This window comes from Ochotona princeps, chromosome 7 (genome assembly GCF_030435755.1).
Source record: "Ochotona princeps isolate mOchPri1 chromosome 7, mOchPri1.hap1, whole genome shotgun sequence".
Classification (NCBI taxonomy): Eukaryota; Metazoa; Chordata; class Mammalia; order Lagomorpha; family Ochotonidae; genus Ochotona; species Ochotona princeps.
Genome location: NC_080838.1, coordinates 51816024 through 51840107, shown reverse-complemented (window position 1 = coordinate 51840107; position 24084 = coordinate 51816024). Strand labels below are relative to the sequence as shown.

Genomic DNA, 24084 nt, shown 5'->3' with positions numbered 1-24084 from the left:
ACTCCTAGGAATATATCCAGAACACTTGTTTTATGAGAAACCAACATGCACTCCTATGCTCATAGCAGCACAATCAGTAATTGCAAAAACATGGAAGCAACCAAAATGCCCATCAACAGAGGATTGGATAAGAAAGCTATGGTTCATCTACTCCATGGAATACTACTCAGCTATTAAAAAAAACAAAATGCAGTTCTTTGTGGCCAAATGGGCCAAACTGGAAACCATCATGCTAAGGGAAATGAGCCAATCCCAAAAGGTTAAATACCACATGTTTGCCTTAATTTAAGATGATATGATGTTATGTATAACATGTTATGTTTTGAATGTTATATGTTGTGTATAAACTAAATTAAAAAAAAATAAATAAATACATCCTGTGAATGATAAACAAAATGCTAGTTCTTGAAATCTGACTTGTTGAGGTTCTGTGCGAGGCTTTTGACCACAGTCTCTGGGTAGCAGAGCTACTAGCTTACCAAGTATGCTGAGTTGCAGCAAGGGCTGTGGGGACACTGGGGATGCTGTTCCTCTGCCAGGTGCAGTCACTTGCACACCTGCAGCACTGGGGTTTCTTTCAACCTGCAGGAGAGTGCACCTGGGGCTAGACTGCTTCCAGACTGACTTTCTGATCACTTTGTTCTGCCCACTGTGCTCCTCAGCTGTGCATCCGCTCACAGTTGTGAAAGTCAGTTTCACATGAGAATTTGTGCTTGCCGGCTTTAGATTTTCTTATAATGTAAAGTATGGGATCACTGAGATTCCTATTAAGAGTTTTTTTTCTCTTCAATTATGTTACCATTCCTGAGGTGATTATAAAGAGAACTTCGTAAATGGGTTCTTTGGGGAATACCAATGAAGGAGAACATCTGGAAAATTCCATATAATAAGAACTAATGGAAACAGATGCATAATGGCTACCTGACCTCCTGTCAGAAATCTCTTATTAGTAATTTAGGAAAAATCTCACTACCCACAAGAAAAGGTAACTATCCACTGACATTATTATATTGTTAAGCTAAAAGCAGTAGTTTTATGTTAGTCATACAGGTTTCAGTGAAGCATCTTACATTTCCAAGAGTAACGGTTTCACCAGTAAAACGTAGAAGTTAAAATACAGGAATTTTGCCCAACAGATGTAAATCTTTAATTAAAATAATGTATATGGATAAAAATACACATATGACTACTTTTAATATGGTATGGTTATAAAAATAAGCCCAGAACACTATATTTCAAAAGCAACCCAGACTTTTGTAAGGAAGTTGTTTTGCTAATTTGAAATACAACCTGAATTAGCTCCTTGAAGGTGTATTGTTCCTCAGATGGCATTCCGTGTCATAGGTGTTCCTGCCCTCATTCCTCATCGCCCTCCCCTGGCAGGCTTGGGCTGTCCAATGGCAGTCCCACCAGCTTTGCCGTTATTAGTGAGCAGGATTATGGTGACTGAAGTCCATATTTTCCTTCAGAAATCTAAGCTTTGAAAACAGTGTACATGAAGGACTAAGCTCTGGTTCTGAAGCATTTTATTTATGCTTCTGTGCTGTTTGTAGTTACTGCGTCTTGGTCTTGCCTCAACCAGTGCGTGTAGAATACCTGTAGTGTGCCAGACGAAGGGCTGGGCCCTTGGGCAATCCACAGTCTGTCTCCACAGAAAGCTGGCTGCTGTAAATGGTATTGAATAGTCACTGATGCCTTTGTTCAGAGTAAGTCCTTTCCTATTCTTCCTCTTGTAATTCATTCTTGCCATCCTGAAGTCAGTCAGCATGGCTCAGAAGGAACCTTTCTGTGTCATGATGTGGAATATTCCTATAGGCCATATTTTTACGTGGGAATTTTGGGGTGGAAATAGAGGAGAAAGAGAAACAATGCTAGTTAAGATGAATAGGATGAAAATAAAAGTTGACATTGAGGGAGTACAGTGTAGTGGGCAAGTGCCATGTGAGTCAACGACGTGTCATCACCTGCTTCCATGAACTGTGAATCACTTGGCTGCTGCTTCTCTCAGTTAACCAACTCATGGTAGGAGAGAGCAATGTGCCTGATGCGTCAGCCCTCTACAAATTGAGAACATCAGCTAAGTTGGCCTGAACTCACGTACACTATTTCATCTCATTGCCATCAGCATTTAACTCGTAGATATAAAAAAAAAAAAGAAGTGAATTTTGTGGCTTCAGGCAGTTCAGATTCAGCATGCTGATAAACTATGTTATTTTTAATTAATTGTACTGATGATTAAAGTGTTATGTGATCATGATAATTCCATCACACACAGAACTACAGAAGTTACCTTGATAAGATGCCATACATATGATTGGGCACGAAGTACCTGTGTGAAGTTGAGATGCTATTATTGTATCTGTACAGGAATCATACATGGTAAGAAGCTGGATTATTTCCAAGGACTGAATTGCTTTCTGCTGAAATACATTCTAAAGGAAGCAGTTTTCCAGAGTGTAGTGTGAATTTTTCCAAAACATGATCTGTGGAGCATGGAAAGATGTTGATTATTGCTCTTTGATTAAGAGATTCCAAGGTCAATACACGTTTTTTAACACAGTGTAAAATAATTTACTGCAGAGCTTTCCATGGCGTTTAGTATGCTAATATGTACAGTGATGTTTTAAGAGGGCATACAGGATAGGCAAATTTTTTCCAATAGTGTTTGCAAAGGGATTTATATTACAGTAAGTCTATTCATAGCACTCTGGGGCACTAGTTCTTAAAGTGCGGTCCTGGGCCTGCTAGCAGCACCCTCAGCTGGACCCCACCTGAAGTCTCCTGGGAGGGTCCTGCCATCTGTCTTCAACAACCAGGTGATTTTGGCACATGTAAGATCGCTATGCTAGGATTTCCTGGAACACAGTTTGGAAAATCAAGATCCAGTGAAATTCAAATACTTGTGTATAGTTTTTCAAAGAAAGTAAGTCTACTCAAGTAGTGGATACTTAGGTCTCAAGTTTGTGTGTGTGTGTGTGTGTGTGTGTGAGTGTGTGAAATGATCCCAAGGAAAAGAAAAAAGAACACATTCTTGCCAAGTAGGATAGGTGGAGTAGAATGGAAGAGGTGTTGAAAGTTCATGAATCAGTATTTAGCACAAGTGGAGTTGGATTAGCCTCAGATGATGTGTCTGACCTTACCCACCACACCCTGAGTGTGCTTCACAGTTAGACTTCTGTGAGTTAAAGATGTGCTGGCTTACAATTGATGTATTACCAAGAAGTTTTCAGGGTTTTCATCATACATGAGGGAAGCTTGCGTGGTGCTTCCCAAGTCACCTGATTTATTTTGACAGATCATAATTTCTTAACAATGCTGCTCTTAGGAAATTCTCCCTCTGAGTGATTTATTGGTGCCTCAGAGGGGCACAGGAGGCATGAGAGACACAGTGCACAGTGCTGGGCATACACTGATTAACCAGGAGCACAAAGCCATTCATTACAAAACCTACCTGGTGCCGGGGGACAGGCAGAAAAGTTGCATTTTTTTTTCTGAAGAGTAAAGTGTTCTGCTAAGAAACTGCAGGAGGCTGAATGGCCTTGGGGTGGGGGTGGGGGAGGAATGGGCGTTGTGCAAGATTTGTCAGAGGAAATGCTGACTGACTTGTATCAAAGAGTAACTGATTGGCTGTCAGTTCAGGTTGGTTATATGGGAAAGTACGTCTAATGGTCGGGGATATAGATGTCAAGATGCCACTACATGGGTCATGTCTCTACCCAACAGTTAAATTAAGCAAGCCAATGAACTTTTCTTTGTACTTCAGTGTCTTCATCTCTACAATACAGTTGTGTGTATGTATCGATATATCCATGTATATAAAAATAACATCTACTTCAGAGGGTGATTGTGAGAACCAAAAATGTGAACTGTTACTGCCTGCGCTCATTCCTAGTATTCAGTGGATGACCAAGGAATGTTGTGTTTATTATGTTTCATTGGACCATGAATAGCCTTCCATGATTCTTGGGGTAGATTACAACATCTTTAATAAGGTCTGTGAAGTAGACTTGATTTTTTGTGGCTGTTCCTTATTCTCCGTACTTGCTTCCTTTCACTGAGACACTCAAGCTCCTTTGTGTCTGTGTGAGATTCAGTGTTTCCTCATGATTGTCTCCTGTCCTTCCTCGGTCAAATGCCTACTTTACTCAGTTTTATTAGAGGTTATACTCACAAGTCAGATCCTCAGCCTAACGTTTTCAGCTTACAACCAAGACAGCCCAAACTAGGTTCTGTCTTGGTTGTATTCCTGCTGTTCATTACAGTCAGCAGTGTAATGACACAGTTGGGTGATTTGTTGTCTTTCCACTCCAGAGCATCTTACAGACGTTAGCACGGGGCGGAGGATGAATGCTTGGCAAGTGGGTGAGGGCAGCAGTGAATTATGAATGGACACATTCTGCTGGGCCTAGTTGAGTATTATGCTTGTCAGAGTGCGGGTACCGGATAATCCTGACACTTAAGATCAGATACTGTTTGTTCTTGAAATTTGAGAAGGTAATTGCTTCATTGTGTACAGCCCTACTTGAGAACTAACCATGCAGATTGCAGTGTTTGGTTGTGTTGATAAAATAAATTCTTGTGGTCTCTGTAAATGGTGTTAAACAGATCAGAAGTATTATTGTGTTTGAAATATGCTTATTATAGTATGAGTATGGCCAGTTACTTCCCATTATTACAGGAGATTTGCATAGTGACGCCGGAGCAGCATCTTCTGGCTGCTCTGGTCCTCGTGCCTGCGTGGACATCTGCAGGTGATCCCCTAGGGCTGTTGTCTGCTGGAAGCCATTGAGGGTCAGGACAGATTGGACACCAACACCCCTGCAGGGGCTTGACGAGCACAGATTTGTCTAGAGGACAGACCGGCTCCTGGAGGTGCAACTTCAAAGATACATGTCTCTTTCTTATTGTCTTCTACTCTGTTTTTACTTGCTCCATTTTTTAATACTTGTTTTATAGTTTTAAAAATTTAATTTTTTTAAAAATTTATTTCTCATGGTATGATTCCGTAGGCCCAGGCATTTCCTTTCCATCATTCCCATTCCCCCCCCCCCCCCCACCGCCCCACTGTTCACTGCCAGTCCCTTATTCAATGCTCTGCATCTGTTTCTCCATTTGGTTTCCCCTGTTCCTTCAGCCTCACATGCTTGAAAACTTTTTTTTGGTCATTTCTCAATAAATTCTAAGACTTTTGTGTGAAGTCTTTAACATCATTGACATAGGCAGCGAAAGGCTGATGGGAATTATATCCACTTGAAAACAGGCAACTCCCGTTGACTGGAATATTAAAGTTAGCATAGAAAATGAAATTCTATAGTTTAGAATGTTATGAACCAGAACCAATAAAACGCTTCACTGGAGTGAGAGTTTTACACTTGCTGGATCACTGCTTCTCCAGGACACAAAGTTCGGCATCTGCCACATACAACAGGTGCAGCTCTTTTTTCACACATTACTCTGGAAGGAATATGGTACTATCTGATGTAAGTATTTTAATAACAAGGAAGACTGATTTTTTCCCCATTCTTTGACTCTAAAAGTTCCTCAAAATAAGACTATCATTAAAATTTCAGGGGAATCCAGGCACTGTGTAGTTAGTGCTATTCTTTTGTGTTAAACTTGCCAAGTTTGGGATTAGTCTCCTCCAGTTATTAAATTTTGTAGTTCCAGGGTCCTTTGGGGGAAGATATACAGATTTCACAAATTCAGTCTCTTGATTGTATAGAAAATCGTAAAGATCTTTTTAGAGGGTGTTTTGCTTTTCTATGGAATGGCATGGGCTTTCTTATGGCAGTTTTTTTAATGTTAAGCCATGATTTATTATTTTCTGGCAGCAATGTGCACATGAAGCTTCAACTATGGATTTATTCCCTTCCCATACATGAAGTATTGTGCACTGCCATAGTACTGATGTTTTTGGTGATAAGCAAATGTAGCTGGAAAGATACAGTAATAACATGTTGAAAATATTTATGTTGAAACTATTAAGTGTAGGCTTTATAAAATTCTACTGTTTTAAGAATCAGTCTTAAGACTATGTTAATTTTTATCCAGAAGTTGAGATTACTGGCCATTCATGGAGAAATCCTTTTCCTGCGGAAGGTAGTTAGTCTGGTAATGATGAACATATTTGTAACGGAAGTGTTTGCCAGTGATAGTTCTGGAGAGATACATTCTGATCTTTATGGGATCTTCCCTAGAAGAGATGAAACTGCATGAGCTGGACATTATTACCTTTGTAATAACTCACATGGGGTTTTTCTTCATGGAAATATTCATTGTTGAGGGCTGTGCAGCAGGATGCATGGCCTGTAAAAACTCATTTTTTTTCTCTTTTCAAAAGTTCTGTTTATTTTCCTTGAGAGAGCTCGAGCTAGAGCTGGAGACATGTATAGAGAGAATGAATCTACTGCTTCATTCCCTAGGCATTCACACAACCTCCAGGGCTGGGCTAGTCCAAAAGCTCTGAGCTGAGAACTCAATACAGGTTTCCTGTGTGGGTAGTGGGAGCTAAAGTAAATTTGTGTTATCACCTGCTGCCTTTTAGGGTGTGTAGTAGCAGGAATGTGGAATTGGAACCAAACTGTGATTAAATGAGATACTCTGATAGGAGCTATATGAGTCCTAAGTAACATCTTAACTGCTACCTCGAACGACTGCCCTTAAAAAAATCTCACATTTAAAGACATAAATGACTTTAATTTACTGGGTAAATAAGTTATACTAGGCTCATGGCACCAAATTCAGTAGGTATAAAAATAATTTCCTGCTAATCAAGCTGTCTGCCTCCACTCAGATGTCCTTCCCAGAGGCAATTGCTGTGGCCCAACTGCTGCTGCTTTACGCAGAAGTGGTCTCCATGCAGTTACTCCCTTAAAATTATAACCGGAGTATTAATTAGAGTAGCTTTATGCAATTCTGCGTCTTATTTCCACTTTACAGTCCTGTTTCTTGTTGCTTTTTTTGTTTGTTTTGGTGTACAAGTACGTCATCTTTTTAAAGGCTCATACTGTTGGACTTTTCTGATCATTGACTATTTGAGTACATGTTTGCTTAGATCTCTAACACTTCCAGAACAGGGAGAGTAATGCGTTGTACCCTTCAGGGCTAGTACCAGATTTCATTCCCTGGCACAATGGGTCAAAGTGCCTGCTTCCCTGTACCCTCTCTGCTTAGCAGTGAATATTATCAAGCTTAAACATCTGCGAAAGCTGATAAAGAAAAACACTTAAAAAGGATTTATTTATTTATATTGGAGAGTAAGATATATAGAGAGAAGGAGACACAGACAGAAAGATCTTCCATGCACTGGTTCACTCCCCAAGTAGCTGCAATGGCCTGAACTGAACCTATCTGAAGCCTGGAGCTAGGAGCTTCTTCCAGGTCTCCCACACGAGTGCAGGGTCCCAAGGCTTTGGGTGGTCCTCAGCTGCTTTCCCAGGCCACAAGCAGGGAGCTGGAAGGCAGGTGGAGCAGCCAGAATACAAACTGGTGCCCACATGGGATCCCGGGCATGCAACATGAGGACTTTAGCCATTAGGTTGCTACACCATGCCCCATACTATCTTTTTAATATTTGCTTTTGTGTTAATAAGAGAGATAAAACTATTTGTTATAGTATTTATGGTAAAATGTTTATATTAATTGTGTATTAATTCATTGTAAAAGGAAAGGCATTGTTCCAGGAAAAGAGACCTGGAGAGTTATCTTGCACTTGCTGCTTATTGCCTCCACAGCCCAAGATGGGCCGGGCTGAACTCAGGAGTTTCTTTCAGGTCTCCCGCATGGGTACAAAGGGCCCAGGTATTTGGGCCAACTTCTGCTGATTCCTCCAATACATTGACGGGAAGCCTGATTGAAAATGGAGCAGCTAGCGCTTGAAACTGTGGCCTTATGGGATGCCCGTGTGACAGGCAGCAGTAGCTATACCTGCTCTACTGTTACACTGGCCCCTTTGGCTTTTTCTTATTTTTCTTAAAGATGTGGGTACATATCATGGAAAATAGCTATTTTTGATCATTTGGAAATATTTCATTCAGTTTGTATCCTGATGTGGCTTATGATGGTTTTTTGGCTTTGAAACTTGGGTTTTATGTATCCGTTTATCCTAAAAAATTAAACCATGATAAGTTAAGTAACTTATCCAAAGTGTTACAGCTGAATTAGTCTCAGGTAGGTTGGCATTGTGACCTGCCCTCAATTATTTCAAATATACCTAATTCCCGAACTTATTTTTCTTGAAAATGAAAAAGTGTAATATTTCTGATAATTAAAAAAAATATGGGGGCTGGGTGTGGTGGCCTAGCAGCTAAAGTCCTTACCGTGAATGCACTGAGATCCCATATGGGCGCTAGTTTTAATCCTGGCAGCTCCACCTCCCTTTCAACTCCCTGCTTGTGGCCTGGGAAAGCAGCTGAGGACCACCCAAAGCCTTGGGACCTTGCACCCGTGTGGGAGACCTGGAAGAAGCTCCTGGCTTCTGGCATCAGATTGGCCCAGCTCCAGCCGTTGCGGCCACTTGGGGAGTGAATAGTCAAGACAGATCTTTCTCTCTGTCTCTCCTCCTCTCTGTATATCTAACTTTGCAATAAAAATAAATCTTAACAAAAGAATATTGTCTGGCCTGTTTTCTAACTTTTTGAATGGAGATATAGAAACTGCTTTAAACGACAGTTATCTGTGCAGCTTGCAAGCGTTTTAATGCTCAGCTTCTTATAGTTGAGGCAAAGCGTGTAGTACCTGGAAGAAAACTGATGTGTGAAAAGTGGTATTTATAAATAGTAGTGCGTTTTTTGGGTTATCTTTGTAAAAAATAGGCAGGTTTATTGTGATTGGATTTTAGGTGAGGTGTAAATGTTGGACAACTTAGCGTGTTCTTGGCATCAGAGAACTCGAAGGTGGGGGGTCATACAGGAATGATGTGGAGGCTTGTTTTTACGGGACTGCCAACTCTGGAGAAGCGGGCATTCGGCCAGCACCTGTCCAAATATCTTAGATCTCTATTACTTGTTCCTGCATAAGGCCTTAACTTGAGCAAGACCTCTGAATAGTCGATTGTTTTCTCTCTTCTGCATAAAAATTTTGTTGTGGAACAGATAATGTTCTTTGTTGTGTGCTTGCAATTTCAGGAAGTTTGCTATGCCTAAAAGAGGTATGATTTAAACACTTAACTTGCATAAGATTTTAGGAGTGCTGAGATAGAAATTAGTAAATTATTCATTGACTCACAGAGGAAGAAAACTCTGCTGCAAAGGAGAAGGGGTGGCAGATGGGTAGAGGCCCTGTGGGTGGGATGTGCCCAATGTCTTGGTGACCAGAAAGGAGGGGGCAGCGTCTAAGAGCAGAGGCCCTAGGGAGACCAGTCGCCTTTCTGAGGAGCTGCAAGGGACCTGGAACAGAATCCACAGTGAGGAGTGGGCTTGCCTGTGTCCAGGACACTGCTGTGCAGTACAGAAGCCGTGCACCCTGCATGCCACCCATGTAAGCCAATGTTTTAGTTACCACATTACAAAAAGCAAAAATGGAAAGTAGTTATCACTTTAAAGACTTTATTTCACGTAAACAGAAGCATTGCATGGGAATTGGGGGAATTCATTTGATATAGAATTTTCAAAGATACATTTATGAAATGAGAAATGTATACAGGTTTTACGCTCTAGAGAAAGATTCAGAAGAATGAATGAATTCAAAAGTTCAGAGTCAAGCTGGGAGCGTATGGTATAGATAAGAGTATTTACTAGGTGGTTCTCAATGTTCTATTTATTCTGTGTGTCAAATGAATGTTTGAACCAAAGATCCTATTGGGCTGGTTTCAGGGGTCCAAGCACTTGGTCCATTTGCTGCTTTTTCAGATGTATTAGCAGGGAGTTGTATTGGAAATGGAAGAGTTGGGAATTGAACTGGCATCCATATGGGATGCTGGCACTGCAGGAAGCAACCTCACTCATGGTACCACAGCACTGGCCCCTGTTCTGTCCTGAGGAACATCAATTAGAGATGCCAAGAATTATCATCGAAGACACATAGACAGGTTTGTCGAGATTTCTGCAGGAGGTCACGGGAATGTTAAGCATGTTTTCAGTGAAGACTGTGCATGCCATTGGAAGGGAAATACAGCTGACCATCCTAGAAGAGCACTGGGAGAGGTGTACGACTCCTGTGTAGGGAGAAGAGGAGGAACTGTCTGGAGTGATAAAAAGACACAAATCTTTGCCCCTCTGCCTTGTCCAAAACACCTGTCAGTGTGTCATAGAAAAGGCACTGCAGACTCTCCTAACCAGTGGCAGGTGTGAACTGGCTCACAAGATTGATGAATTCAGGGATACCAGGCTAGTCAAGGATTGGGCCAGAGCTTCAGGATGCCCTAGAGATCCAGCTCTGTTTCCCGAGAGACTGGACTAGGTCCTATGTGGCATTGGTGTTCCTGCCAGGCAGGATGTGCCCCCTGCCTCACAGTGAGTTTGATGAGAGTTCTGAGCCCGACCCTGATCAGAGAAAGCACTGCTGAGTTGCACACTCTGTCCCCATGGCCTGGAATGGAGTTGCATTTCCTGGCATTACCTATATCCCAGGGGGAGTAAGGGTGGTTAGGAAGTGGGATAAAACAAATGCTGATGACATGGGAAACACTCCTCCCTCCCAAACCCTCCCCAACTCAGTTCCAGTGGGAGGAGGGAGTTAGTGTGCCCCAGAAGGAACCCAGAGAAGGAGCCTGAAGCACAATTTTTTGATGCATTCCTATTGTATGTTTAAAAATTAGTTTGTTGGAGAGAGAGAAGAGGAATGGAGGAAGAGAGCTCCAATTCATTGTCTTCTCAGTGACTCACATTACCAGCAACAACTATGGGGAATTGAAGCCAGGAGCTGGGAGTGTGAACTGGTCTCCCGTGTGGGTGGCTAGAGGTACCTGAACCGTTCCCATGGCTTCGCAGGGTTCACGTGTCAGGAGGAAGCTGGAATCAGAAGCCAGATATGCTGATAAGGAGCCATGACAAGCTAACCAGGGTCTCACCTACTTGGCCAAGCACCCTTTATCTTTTTTTACAGATTTATTTTATTTTCATTGGAAAGGCAGAGAGGAGAGACGTATGATTCCATCCGATGATTCACTCCCCAAGTGACTGCAATGGCCAGAGCTGAGCCAATCTGAAGCCAGGAGCCAGGAGCCTCTTCTGGATCTCTCATGCAGGTGCAGGGTCCCAAGGCTTTGGACCGTCCTCGACTGCTTTCCCAGGTCATAAGCAGGGAGCTGAAAGGGAAGCGGGGCTGCCAGGATTAGAACTGGCGCCCATATGGGATTCTGGCACATGCAAGGCAAAGACTTTAGCTGCTAGGCTACCATTCTGGACCGTTATTTTTTTAAAAATAGTAATTATAAATTTGCATTACAGCCCATAATATACTTTTTTTGTAAGTTAGGGTCTCCTTTTGTTAAAATGAATAATTAGGGTCTTGTTTAACCTGTAATTTCAAATCCCTTCCCCTTGATACCAGGAGATAAATGTAAATAGATCTTTAAAAACCTAAATAGATTCTTGGTTTCAAACATACATTTGATACATAGAGCAAAGAGAATACTGATAAGTACTTAAATACTCTCTCTAGGAATGTTTGAAAAAATCTTTGTTTTTATGAGATATTTTACGTTTATTTAAGCTATGCATAACCTTTTGGATTAATCCCTTCTTGGACATTACTAACCATAGTAAAAACATCTGAAGATACTTTGTTTTTTTAATGTGCTTTATTCCTGAAGTGATTAAATTTAGTCTGTGAATGTGTTTAGTAGCTCTGATTGTCCTGTAGGACAATTTAAAAATTAGAATTAAACTCCTAACCCCAGATTTGCTTTGGAATCATTACAGGATGAAAGATAGCCAAGAGAAAAACTATTTATCTTCGTTAATTAAAATGCCTCCCAGTACTGTTCAGTACCTTTTATGTGTAATGATATTTTCATTCCCCTCTTCCTGTCTGTCTGCCCCCGTGTGTGTGTGTGTGTGTGTGTGTGTTTAAAATGTAGCTTTATCCATTTACTCTAATAAGCAGCTCTCCTGTGAGGCATGGAATATAAAGAAAAATTCTAATTTTAAAGAACCAGGATTAACTATCGCCGTGACATTACTTAATGTAAAGAATAATCACATTTAATACATTAACCCTGAGGGGAAAAAAATCAGGATTCCATGTCATTTAATCATTTGGCAAAAAATCACACAGTTCTCAAACGGTCGATCTGCAGGAACCCAGGGAGCCGAATTCTGGAGCTGTAATCTTGATGACACACTGTAGTTACTCTAGGTAATTTTTTTTTTAGTAAGAGCAAACCTTTGGCAGCTTAGTCTCTGGGTCTTTATGATGCAAGCCCCTTCCGGGGCCGAGGGAGGGGCTGTTGCAGGACTCACCTGGTTTGGAGTGGCTGGCCAGTGCTCTTTTTGGCTCTCGTCTGGCCTCTGAACATGCTGTTCCCAGGAGCTCACATCTGTGCTGTACCTTTTGAAGTCATGCTTCGCTGCGTCTTTGATGTGTTTCTTCTGTCCAGGTTCCTTTCAGGTGTCTAACTTCAAATGAATGGTAATGGTTCCATTCTTTAGTGATAACATAATAGAATGGGGGCTCTTTAATCCTTGTTACATGACTCACAATGCACTGCAATCTTGGAGGAACTTAGTTTAAATAGAATGCTAAGTTTCATGTTTTATCTTTGGTTGTTATTTTATATGTTTAGCTTCTTCAGTTGATAAACTAGAAATCTTTAAAAAATATATATATTTTTTGAAATGGTAACCTGCTCCATTCAAAAGAAGCTTGGGGAGTGATTTTTCTTTTTTTTTTTGGTAAGTAGTAACAGGTGCAAGACCTGAAGGATTGCTCTTCACCTGTCCACACTGTCACTTTTCATTTCAGGTTCAGCCCACCTATCTACTTTAGTTTGGGATCTAACCTCCATTTCCTGTCATTGCCATATAGTGCTTCCAAGTTTATAGACCTAGTGGAGGAATGTGAACTTGGACTATAATAGGGAGCCAAAAACTTTGTTAAATGTGCGTCTGACCTTTTTGTAAGTTGAAATCGTGGAGAACAAAGAATAGAGATGTGATTATGGGGGAAGGATGTGAGGCTAGGGAGTGGGGGAAGGAGGGAGGTATGTTGGTCAGCGATCACAGACTTTGAGTTATAAGGTGAAGATGTTGCACAGTGTAATGACTAGAGTTGGTAATGATTGCTGTGTGCTTGAGATTTGTTCAGAGAGGTATTAAATATTTGCATTGCAAAAAGGAAGATAAAAATAATTCCCCCCAGTTCTGATTCATCTGTATTTGCCTAGACACCTTCTCTCAGAGCTGCCTCTTTTCTCTCCTGCCTGCTCACTGATCCTACCGCTAGATGCAAGTAACAGAAATTAAATAGAAGGAAAGTGGATGAGTTGAGAGGTTTGTGTGTGGTTCAAAAGAATGGCTGAGCAATGAGTCGTTAGCATGCGGTCAGTTGCCTGTTTGTTTCCCTGGGTGACTTGCCTTGGCCCCATCTGTATTCAGGGCTGCGTCATCTGGGAGCAGGTGTAGGGGGATGCAGGTCAGTGCCCACCTGGGCCCGTCTCCATCCCAGAGGCCTGTATGTTGTACAGGGGAGCTTGATGCCCAACACTGGAGGCAGCATGCTGGCTGCTTCCTCTCTCTGCCTGGGTTTCACATACGCAAATGTGGACACACAAAGCCTAATTTGATGCACAATTTTCCTCTGGGCAAGAAAATCTTACTCCAAATCAATTTCACATCGATCACTGGATAATTCTCTGGGTAAAATCACTGGTAAAACACGTGTCATGTTTTTTCCTGACTAGTCAGGAGTACAAATTTGAAGATTAATGAATGTGCCTGAGAGAGTAGCAGTGGACCAGAACATCACAGACATACATTTTCACTTTCCTTCTTCAGGGACAGTGCAGACTGGACAGAGAAGGAACAGTGAAATGAATAATTGTTTTGGCTCTTCTGGCTTAGCTGCTTGTTAGCAATAATCAGACGAATGAAGCTAAATCATTACAGATGTCATGAATTTGACTTCTGTGAAATAATATCTTATGGCTGATGTGCTTCATAGGGGATTTAACTATGTAAATTGAAAAGCAAATAGTAGAAAGTAATAGGAAGGAATGTTTATCCTAGGCTTAGTATGTACTTTAAGAGATAGTATTGGTTCAGCATTAGTGATTGCTGAAATGTGACAGTTCAAAATGAATTATTAGCTTAGAAAAGGAAAGACTGTCAATACCCCAGGGAATTTCTTATTTTGGGAAAGATTATTTTCAGAACTTATTGAGACTCTTACTAGTTTCAGTTGTAGCTGAAATTTTCTATTTTGTTTAAACTTTGAAAATCCAATTTTTAATTAAAATTCTGTTCAAAGTACAAATAAAATTATTAGTGTCTAATCTATTTATATGTAGTCTTGTAATGTTATTATTTTGACTTAATAAAGGATACAGGCATGTAGGGAAGGAATTTAGAAGAATTTTCTCCATGGATTCTCTATGAATCTTTTAAAATTATTATTTCAGAACTGTTTTTGTAGTGGAAATAAACATAGAGAATGATGATTTGATATAATTGTTCTAGCCTATGATAATTAGGATTCTATTAGGAATTAGAAGACACATGAGGTTCAATTTTAGCTAAGCTTTTTGATTTACTCTAAGAAATCTACTTTTTGAGTGTAATTAGAATTCATTGAACTACTACGTGGAATAATTTTGTTTTTTATACTTCATCCCCCAAATTGCTTCATTGGAATACGTTTCATTCAGAGAAGTACAGAAAGGAAAACAGGTTGTTTCAAAGAATTAATCACTACAGTTATCTGTATTAGGAATAAGTATGATTTGCTTCACACTGGGGACAGCTCACTTGGCAGAGTGAACAACCTGTGCAAGTGAGTCAAGGCCAGTTGACAGAAGACCAGGCCCACAAGCTCAGCTGCCTGGAGTGGAATGGTCTGTGAGAAAAGTGGCAAGGGGGCGTTCAGAGAGGCAGCCGGCTTGGGCTTGACCTTTCAGTATAAAGGACCTTAGCTTTTACTTTCTATGCTAGGGATCCGCGCTGTCACGGTTTGTCAAGTGAACATCATGAGTTACTTGGCCTCATAAAGATCATCTTGGCCACTGCTTGCAGTGGAGTGCTAGGATGAAGGGTGGGACTGGAGAGTCCTGTCAGGAGCTACCTAAGCATTTGCAGGTGGGCTGGGGAGGTGTGCAGCCAATGAGGAGAGAGTTAACATTTCAGTGCACTTGAAAGGATGAATGGGAAGGATTTGAATTGACATGGGGGCTAAATGAGACACAGGCAGCAAAAGCAGTTCCCAGAGTTTTTCCAGATGAAGGGATGGAATTCTAAAGTAAGGGACCAAATGAAATTGATAGGTGAAACTAGGGGTGAAACAGGAAATGAAATTTTGTACACTCCAAGATGATAGTTAATATGTACGGCCAGCACTATAACTTAGTGGTTAAATCCTTACTTTGCATGTGCCAGGATCTCATATGGGTATCAGTTATTGTCCCAGCTGTTCCACTTCCCATCCAGCTCCCTGCTTGTGGCATAGGAAAGCATTCGAGGATGGCCCAAAGCCTTGGAACCCTGCACCCGCATGGGAGATCCAGAAGAAGCTCTGGGCTCCTGGCTTTGGATTGGCTCAGCTACCACTGTTGTGACCACTTGGCAAATAAACCAGTAGAAAGAGGATAATTCTCTCTGTGTGTCTCTGCAAAATATGACTTTGTAATAAAAACAAGATAAATCTAAAAAAAAATGACTATGTGAATTTGACATTTGGGGGTGAAAGCTGGCTGGGAAAAAAAATCTGAGGTTTGTTAACATGTAGATTTTACCTAAAAGCTACTAGGTTGAACAGACCATTTAGGGTTGAGTATAGACTGAAAAGCAGTATGTAGAATGAGGTCAGAGTGCTACATGGTTTACAACTTGGGAATAAGAAGGGACCAACAAGGAAACTGAGAAGGAGTTGGGTATAGGAGAAAGGAGGAATTTGTGTCCTGGCAACCTCGTGATGAAATGTCTCAAGGAGAAGGAGCTAATAACTGCAGTTAAATGCAGCTGGCAACAGACAGGGTGAATGGATGACCTTGGCTGGAGCTACTTGAGCACTGAGGGAAAGTGATCAGGTTGATTTGAAGAAAGGGCAGGAGAGTCAGTCGGGGGCAGGAATTGCACTCAACTATAGAAATTGTAGGAAAAATGATACTGAGAAATGGGTGATAGCTGGAATAGGAAATTAAGATCAATGTGTATGTTTGATTTGTTTTTTCAAAAACAGTAGAAGATAGGATTTTTCATGTTTTCACCAACAGGACATGTTCAGTATTTAAGGAAATAGGTCCATTTACTCTGGATGTTATATGATATATGTTTATGTTGAAACATCACTTGCTATCCCATCAGTGTGTGCAGTTTTTAATGTGTATTGCACATAAAAAATAGATTGCTAAATTGAAGTAAATGGCTGGTGAGACTCATCCAATAGGGAGATCTCAGAGCAAAGGGAAACAGCAGAAGTTTTGTGCCTCAGTGCTGGCCAGAGGAGGAGGAGGTAGAATAAAGAAGGGGCTCTCATTTTAGGCAGGTGCACAACCCGTTGACCTTGTTAGGACCACAAAGTGAGCCTGTGCATGTGAATGCAGTTGGTCTGAGCATGATAACATAGAATGAATATGTGTGTGTGTGTGTGTGCACGTGCGTGTGGGGACACTCGTGGTTTCTGTGAAACTCTTCTAGACCGAGGACTGCAGAATAGGAGAATGAGAAGACAGCAGGAGCTGGAGTAGGAGGCACTCTTAGAAATCAAGTTGAGAGCTGGTGGCAAGGGAATGTTTAGAACAGTTATTGCCATGTTATCATCATGGGAGCAGTTCTTGCCGGTTATTATCATGGGATATATTGTGTTCTACCTGTGTTTGTTCCAACCCTTTAGTCAGAACCCATGAAGAGTTTTGTTTCTTCACCCTTTTCTGAGTTCTTGCTGAAGCGGTTCCTTCAGTCTCCCACAACGCTGGGAAAGCAGAGCCCCAGTGAGCACAGGCTTTGAGTGGAGGCCAGACAATGGCAGGAGATTACAAGATAATCCTTCCTGTCTTTATTTTGTAAAGCCCTTCTCTTTTGCTTCAGAGCAGGGGTTTCTAATTTTCTTTGTGCCCTGGATCCCTTTTGCAGACCAGGAAAGCCTAGGGATCAACTTCTCAGGATGATTTTTTTTTATTGAAAAAATATTTACTACAAAAGAAATCAATGAAATATGATTTCTGAAATAATGAAGATCGCTTATGATATTAGGATGTCTATCTTTATTATGTGTTAAAGAATACATTCTAAGGGCACATTGCTATCTTAATTGAAAAGGTGTTGATAATGTAAACTTTACTGTAAGTTGTCTGCAATAGCTGAGATTTGTTTTTTATTTTTAAATTACATCATAGCCAAAGGCTTAATGCACCACTAAATGAAGAGTTCAGCAAATGAAAAGACCACACTCCAGAGCTGAGATGTGATATGAAAATGTTGATAATTTCCACTGATATTAAGGTCACAGGTGTTCGAAAGATCACAGGTTGTTGTTACCTATAGTTCGTCATTAAAGGAAATGCTGGAGGTGCATGAAAATGGTGACAAAGTTTTTTCCCCACCCAAATCTGACCCTTCATTGTACGTATGAGCATATTGGGCACTTGTGGTCCTCATGTTAATCACTGCCACTTGAGAGGTTCCTCTGAGTGTACTTGTCTATCTGATGCAGATCCTGCTCTAGCCTTGAAACAACTTGTCCTGCTCTGTTTTCTCTGAGACCTACTTCAGAGACATACCCTTTTGCTCTTAGTAGCTGCTTATTTAAAAAGATTATGTAATCACTTAGAAAAAAAGGAATGGGAGAAGGGGGAGGGAGGGAAAGGGAATAGGAAGGGAATTTTAATTTGCTGGCTCCTTACTCAAGTGCTTGGGCCACTGAACCCTTGCAGGAGACCCAGAGGAAGCTCCTGACTTTGGCTGGGCCCACTGCCATTGTGAGCACCTGGGGAGTAAAGCAGTGCATGAAAGGTCTCTGTCTGTAACTCTTTAAAGAAATAGACCTCTTGAAAGATAGCAGCTCTAAATTTTATAGTACATTAGTGTGGACTGTAGCTCAAAACACCAATATAAATTGGTAAGCTATATTTTATGTATAAAAAATGAGATGTGCTTGCATTTTAAGACTTTACTTTTTCTAATTCCAAATGGTAGTTGTGTGTTTAATAGTGTATTACCGGTTTTCTCTTTTTACTTGTTTGTTCAGTAGAAGGTTCAAATGTTTTACAGACTCATGAAGATTAATCCATCAGTAGTGTGTTCTTATAATTTAAGCCTTCTTGAAATGTTTCTTACAAACTCTTGTATTAAAACGACTGAATTTCATGTTCTTTTGTTTTTGATTACCATTGTGTTATCTCTCCTCCCTCTCTCCCAAAAAAGACAGAGCAGCTTCTAGACTATATATTAAAGTAATTTCATACTTGCCAATTGATCTTCCCTTGGGGGCTACTGTGGTCTTTATAAATAGCTTGCTAACTTCGAAGAAACGTAGTTCTGTTCTGAGGAACTCATCTGGAAAGGGCATTTCTTTGGGGAATATGGAGACCATGTGTGGAATTTCAGCTACAGGAAAAATTCTGGGATTTCGACAAAGAAATATTAGGTGGTTTAAAATTGAAAGTCTGTGAATAACTGATTTTCTTTTACTAGTCATATTTTGTTTTTAGAATGTAATATATTGTAGCTTCATGGTCTCCAGTCTGGAGTTTCCAGACTCTTAGAGGCCTGCAAACTAAAGGTACATACGATTGAATATTTTTATCTAAAGCATTGATTTGAAGTGATGTGTCATTGATATATTAAAAATGAGGAAATTTTGTTTATTGCATAGAAATGGACAATTGTTTGGTTTATTAAATATTTATGAGTAAAAATAAAACTTCTCTTAGGAAAGACTCATTCCAGCTTGAAACTTGACCTGTAGAACTGTCAGACATATAAGATTTTTACCTCCACAGTCAGTAATTTAATTACTGTATTCACGTGTAAAGCTGAGAGCACAAATACTTTGTTAATTTTAAGAAATTTCTATTTTACATGTAAAGTTCCATAGGCTCAGGTATTTCCCCTTACACCCTCCCATTCCACCCTCCGCCACACTGTTTTCTCCTATACTATCATAAAAGTGTAGTCGTTTAGCAGCAGTCACAAGTCCATCATTCTTCTGTTTAAGTGTATCATGACATTGTAGGTAGGGGCAATGGTAGAAAATCCAGCATCCTACTGTCAAACTGTATTGAAGTTTCACTGGGAGTCCATTTTTAGTTCAGGAGTAGAGATGCATGCTGCAGTATATCTTCACTTCTCAGTATGCTAGTCTCTATTATAAAGTTCTTGTAGGTGAATGTGTGTATACACATATTTACCTATATATCTGTTGATCGTTGATCTTAATTGGGTGTTAGTTTATAGCAAATAACCAAATTTCTACTATATTTTAAAACTCACATTGAATTTTTGACAAAGGTGAAAGTGGTTATGTTATTTTTTGCTCAAGAAAAGCATAGTGGGCCTGGCGGCATGGCCTAGTGGCTGAAGTCCTCACCTTGAATGCCCCGGGATCCCATGTGGCCGCCGGTTCTGGTCCCGGCAGCTACTTCCCATCCAGCTCCCTGCTTGTGGCCTGGGAAAGCAGTCGAGGATGGCCTGAAGCTTTGGGACTCTGCACCCGTGTGGAAGACCTGGAAGAGGTTCCTGGTTCCCGGCATCGGATTGGCGCTGGCCCGTTGCGGCTCACTTGGAGAGTGAATCATCAGACGGAGGATCTTCCTCTCTGTCTTTCCTCCTCTCTGTATATCTGACTTTGTAATAAATAAATAAAATCTTTAAAAAAAAGAAAAGCATAGTAAAATTCTGTTTATTATATATGTTACTCTTATTGCCATGAATATGTGATTCAGAATTCATACTTTTAAATGGAGTACATTTTATGGTATGTGTTGAAGAGATACCCAGAAGAGGCTTTCCAGTTTTCGGCCTAGTGATTTTTCTTTTTGGGTGTATTGGGGTAAAGTTGGGAGGACAAGAGCATGGGTAACCCGGAAGCCCATGTTACTGATATCAGAACTTAAGCACTTCCTGAAAATACTATGTATTCCACTGTCAATTCCTCCAAATCATTGCAAAAATGCTGTTGTTACTGAAGACTGAATTCTGTAAGAATTTAGCAACTTCGAATTTTAAAGCAAATGCTTAATAAATAACTGTGCAGTTGTTCCAACCGTCTTTAAGAAAATTTTGCTTATGTCCTTCAAAGATATCTCAGACATGTCAGTTAGAAAGCTTCTATTCTCATGACCCTCAGTCATTTTCTTCAGGGTGGTCTTCACCATGTTTAAGTAGGTTCTTTCCTGTTCGTCTGTTCTTGAAGCCTTGTGTTTGCATTATTTGCATTTCCTTTGGACTGCCTTCATGCACGACAGGACTTTAAAAACCTGCAGAATATGAAGTGAAAAGAAAAGTATCTTTTAATTTCCTCTCCCACCCCTGCGCGAAGAATCCCTGAAATCTGCATATATGAATATTTGAACAAATGATGCTTTCTGTTTCTGCTACCTGTTTCTTTAAATTCCATGCGATGTAATCTGTTTTCTAACAGTTCTTCAAATGCTGAGCTGAGAAAACACTGACATGATATCCTAGTGTAATCTAGTTCATCTAACAGAGAAAATATTATGAAAATAATTTTCTTTTTATCAAAATGTTTAGAAAGTACCTTGTCAGGATTTTAATATGAATTTCAACATGGAAATATGTTGGCATGGCTATAGTGGGAAAGATGAAGGAAATAAACTGCTGTAATCATGTGTGGCATTGCTGTGTACGCCCCAGCTACAAAAGCAGTCTCCAGAAATTTTGTTTGTCAGTGACTCAGCAGCAACATACAGCACTGGGATTATACATGGAAGTCTTCTGATAGTATGATTTGGTCTTGATTTACATAGATATTGATTATTTGGGAAACTCTATGTATGTAAATCATTGAGTAATGCTATCTGTTTATATGTAAAATGGAGATAATTGAAAACATACTTTGTATTCTCAAGTATCTCTAGCCATTCATTTGAAAATTGCCAGGTACCCAAGAACATTGTCTTTGAGACTCTTCTGGATATTGTAGTAAACAGACAACGTTTTCTTGGGCCATGGAAAGCAGGTAATACCCTGTAGTCACTCTGGAGGTCAAAAATGTGATACTATATCTTCAGAAAGGCCAACCAAAGACCAGACCATTGGCATATTTGCTGTAGGTTCAACTTTTAAACTTAGCAGCTGCTTTCTAAAGTATTGGTTGCTCATCTCCACCTCAGTAGGCTTTCCAGTTTTTTCTTTCAAAACTTTGATTACAGTTGATGGGGACAAAGCTTTCACATTCTTTAATCTCACAATATGTCCAACATATTGGATGGTATGAACTACATTATCCAGATATAAGAGTGGATTGGTAAGCAAGTTAGTGTTTGCTGCCAAACTGTCATTAAGTGACTACCACAGACCTCCTTTTGTCATATTGAAGTAGAATTCAATTCTTGTTGTTTTAAATGCTCTGAGGAAGATGGTAACACCAAACATGAAAAAGAGTTCTTATTTAATAGCTATTATGTTCCTTGTGTTACCTCTCATTGTCAAATCTGATAACCATCTGGTGAAGCAGATATTATTGTCTTCATTGAGCCATTGAGAAATGGGAATCAGTGAGAGATTCACTTGCTCAGGCACACAACTCTGGGAAGCTATAGAGCCAGGAGGCAGCTTGGGTTTCTCCCAGCTTGCAGCAATAGCTTGTTCTTGCCAAACTTTTCTCATGTGTTTTTGAACAGGTGGATCCCTACCTGTCATGTGAGTCCAGCAGAGGCTTTTGTGAAAATGCTCCTTCCCTGTCTTTTTCTCATAACACGTTTTTCTCTAATTCTGCTTGATTACTTGACTGGCTTTCCCTCATTTAATTCTGCCAGATGTATGTGGACATAAAAGTGAATTTTGCACAGATATTCTATTTGGTGTTATTTAGGAGACCGTGGGATCCAAGCACTTCAGATTTACCAACATCATGATGGTCATCAGTGATAAGCCAGTGAGTTTAGTCTGCCTGTGTGGTCTAGACTGGTAGAAACATGAAAACATTGTCATGCACTTCACAAAAGACACATGAATAAGAAAACCCAGGAGGCAGAAAGTCATGCTTATTTTTTGTTAATCACCTTCAACTTCTGCTCACAGGAAGGCCCGCTCGCATCTCCCTTTTCTGGCGCCAGCAGCCACTGAAGGAAGGCACTTACGATACTGCCACTGCCATGTTTGTGACTTCTAGACAAGCAGTGCCTTTTCGTCTCCTGTGTGCTGGTCTTTTTCAGCATTAATACATTTCTTTAACGTAAATGAGATTGCACAAGTGGGTCAAATGAGCCTTGTCCTTGACTGTGAAATAAACAGACTTTACTTATATTTAAAATATAGGGAGGCCTGATAGGATCCCTAGGATGTATGTCTCTTTGGGGACATCAGAAAGTTTGTGGAAACTGAGAATTATTTTTTTTGATGAATAAAATGTTGAAGAATATACGTTTTAGTCTTTGTTCACATGAATTTCAATTTTTTTTACCCAGTTTGACTTGTTTCTTTTACCCAGAAATTTTTGCTGTAATCTTGTGTGCATTGAAGTGTCACATTGTACCTCATAGTGTGTGCAATTATTATTTGCCAATTGAAAACCAAACTTAGAAAAAATCAGCATTTGATTATAGTTGCTGACACAACTTTTAGTTTTCTTCTAAAAGACCAATGAAGATTGGGTATAGGTATGGATAATCAACCAAAGAATGCCCCTCAACTTCATAGTAACAAGGGGGGGGGAAAGGTGGACATTCAGTTACTTGAAATTTTCAGGTACTTTTTTTGTCTTAAAGACCTGGATTTGGAAAAAGAAACTCATGAAATAGATACCCCAGCTGTTCCAAAACAGGGAGTGCAGTCTGTTCCTTGGGTCAGGTCCGCTGCTTGTTGAGGCCTATGCACTTCAACCAGCTAGACAGTGGGGCTGTCCTCTGGCTGCATGGGGGTGCCATTTTACTGGGGAAGCTGGAGTTATCTCCCTTGACCTCCTCTTGGTGCTCTGTTCCATGTGAGGGCAAGGTGTGCATTGGGCATAGTTAGGCTTGACTGTACTGTCCATTGATTCACATATGAGATTGGGCTGGAGATAGCACTTACTGGGCGAGAGTAACCACCAGTGTGTATGTGTGTGTATGCTGATGTGAGTGATGGACTGAGCTGTACCTGATATTGACACATAGGAGTTAGGTCTGGGATCACCTCAGGTGAAGTTTCTCTGGAAACTCCTGCCCTCCTTCCACCCGCCCCCCCCCCCCCCCCCAGCTGGACCACAGGGCTCAGACCTCCACCCAGAAGGAAAATTGGAGGATCTGATCATGCGGTGCATGTGTCAGAATGGGGCGCTTGGGTTGCTGCAGCCTGTGCAGTGGACAGCACATCCCATGTGACAGCTCACTGAGGCGTGCAGAGGATTTCCAGTACCATGGTGGAGGATGGAGGACAGAAAAAATGGATTATTCTTGCAGTCAAGCTTTGACAGCAAGAGTCTAGGCGAGTGGAGACTTTAAGGTGGTCTGTGTCAGCCAATGGCCTTTGGAAGGATTTGCTCAACCTTAAAGCAATGAAATCAACAGCATCTCAGAATTATCAAAATCACTTAAGCCATACCTTCAGAACATGCTCCGCACTGGGGACTGTAGGATGACAGTAAATGGCCATCCGCCATCTCTGGGTACTGATGCAGTTGGGCTTCTGAGAATAGCTCTCCCCATAGAACCTAATTCCCCAAGATACTGGAAGGAAAAAAATGGAAGCAATTTTCTCATTCACTTTCCTGTATGCTTTGACCCTTCCCACCCTGATCGGTGCTCAGTGTGGCCATGCATCCTTCTCAGCTATG

The 24084-nt window shown here is 40.7% G+C and overlaps 1 protein-coding gene across 1 annotated transcript in view; it reads left to right on the top strand.

The window, feature by feature from the left end:
* Positions 1–24084, top strand: part of BMPR1B (bone morphogenetic protein receptor type 1B) — a 379571-nt gene that overhangs the window by 74893 nt on the left and 280594 nt on the right. The window lies entirely within an intron of this gene.